The 2,500-nt window shown below is 36.6% G+C and overlaps 1 protein-coding gene across 1 annotated transcript in view; it reads right to left on the reverse strand.

Moving 5' to 3' along the window:
• LOC122243849 (ionotropic receptor 21a-like) overlaps window positions 1–2,500 on the reverse strand; it is a 29,192-nt gene that overhangs the window by 13,364 nt on the left and 13,328 nt on the right. The window lies entirely within an intron of this gene.

A 2,500-nucleotide genomic window follows, 5' to 3' on the forward strand; every position in this document is an offset into this window, starting at 1 on the left:
TACTAAAGGTTGGAGGATTGGAAAAGTTACTAAAGGAGGAAAGATTTTAAAGTTACTAAGGGAGGAAAGATTGGAAAAGTTACTGAAGGAGGAATTATTTTAAAGTTACTAAAGCTACGGTCACACAAGTAACTTGTAGAAGGGGATCCCCCCCTACACAGGAACTCCAGCTATTCCCGCTAGACAGGGGTCTGTTCACACTTGTCCTCAAGAAAGAACCATCGTCCCCGTCCAGCGGCGACGCCGATATTAAACAAACCGCCATGGAGCTTTCTTCTGATGACGAGTTTTGTGGCTATTTTTCTGCCATTACGGCGCTTACACAGTGTGCATTAGCCCTTGCTGCTATAAAACAAGAGAAGAAGAAATCAAAAAGACTGTGGATGAGAGAGTGGCTAGTAAGAAAAGATAAAAATGTATGCAATAACTTGCTAAAAGAATTGCGAATTGAAGACGGCCGTGGATTCTACGAATATCATCAGATGTCTGTAGAAAATTTTACAGTGCTCCTTAATTTGGTTGGCCCGTTGATAAAAAAAAAAACAAGACACAAAGCTCAAAAATGCCATTCCACGGGACCACCGATTGTCATTAACACTCTTCTATCTTGCTACAGGTAAGGTTTCCACATACTCTACCAGTAGTGAACATTTCTACCTGATTTACATATCCATACACATATAATTTGGCATGTATCTATGCAAACACATACACACTAATGTGTTTCCCCCCATCAGCCCGATGGTAATGATTGGTTAGGCTAGTAAAAGTATAATTAAAGAATTTATAAACTATTTAACAATCTAAATGGTTCATAGAGATTTCCTTTTTTTAACAGGACAATCAAGGCGTGCACTGGCATGGTCCTATAGAATGAGCCACAACCTGATAGCAGCCATAATTCCAGAAGTGTGCAAGGGTATTTACACTGTGCTGAAGGATTCTTATCTCAAGCTTCCAACAACATCAGAGGAATGGCAAGATGTAGCTTCTGGATTCCATAACTTTCCCTTGTGCATAGGAGCCGTGGATGGCAAACGGGTGATCGTAAGGAAACCTGCAAATTCTGGCTCAGAGTACTATGACTACAAGACAAACCACAGCATCATAATGCTAGCCTTAGTGGATGCCAATTATAATTTTTTATATGTTGATATTGGAGCAAAGGGCCGTACAAGTGATGCTGGTGTATGGGATAAATGTACACTCCGTGAATGTATTGAAAGACAGCAGTTGCAAATCCCTCCATCTTAAAAATTGCCCTACACAAATACAAAGGCTCCATATGTTTTAGTAGGTGACGATGCCTTTCCACTCAAGACATATTTAATGAAGCCATACCCTGGAAGATACATCACCAAAGAACAAACCATTTTTAACTACAGATTGTCACGAGCCAGACGAGTCTCTGAAAATGCATTTGACATTCTTGCCTCAAAATTTAGAGTACTGATGTAGCCAATTGCATCTAAACCAGAGAATATAAAGGCATCATTTTTGCAACAGTTGTGCTTCACAATTTCTTGCGAGTAAAAAGTGGAAAGCCTGTTAGACCTGAAATGCTTTTTGCGGGAAGACACGGGAATTGGTGTCCTCATTCAGGGCGAGCGGCAGGAGTTACCAAATATGATGGAAAAAATACAACCAATTGCACGAGGCCACTCAAATGATGCTAAAATTGTAAGGGGTACATTTAGATAATTTTTCCTTACCAGAGGTGCTGTGCTTTGGCAAGAGAGAATGGCACATCTACATTAATGTTGAAATGTAAAGTGCATGTTATAAGGTTAAGCCCGTATCTTTTAAGCTATGTTTATTGTGATTTTTGTTCAGATAACAAAATGCCTGATTCTTTTAATGCTTTGTTTAATGTTTATATTATATATATGCAAAAGAAAAAATCAAATAAAAGAACAAATTATATTCTAAATTTATTTTTCCTTCATAATATATATATATATATATATATATATATATATATATATATATATATATATATATATATATAATTAACTAAACTAGACTAGGATATATAACACCTTAAATGTTTGAGCACATACATCATCACAATGAGATCACAGCCTTTTAAATGTTACCTTAAAGTATTTAAGAACAAAAGTACAAATTTTATATCGAATAGTAAAAAAAAAAGAAAGAAAAAAAAAACGATTATTAAGAAAGCCCAAATATTGCACCGTTTAAAAAAGTGGAATCAACAGTTCTTATCCTGTGTTTTAATCCTGTGGATTACTTGGAGGTTCTGTGAATTCCTGGAACACTTGATGCACCAGTGCCAGTAGATCATTATGAAATTTCCGCTTCAACTCTGGTTGATGTTCAGGAATCATCTCCATGAAAGCAGCAACTAATTCTGCTGCAGGGTTCTTGGGTTTTGTTATTTTTGACTGCTGAAGATTGTTCCAAGCTGTATGTACAGTAGAAAAGGAGTCTATAATTGTATTCATATTGCTATCCAGTTTACTAGCTTTCCTCTTTTTTG

This window comes from Penaeus japonicus, unplaced genomic scaffold, assembly GCF_977035675.1.
Source record: "Penaeus japonicus unplaced genomic scaffold, GWHDUDI00000001_assembly GWHDUDI00000030, whole genome shotgun sequence".
Lineage (NCBI taxonomy): Eukaryota > Metazoa > Arthropoda > Malacostraca > Decapoda > Penaeidae > Penaeus > Penaeus japonicus.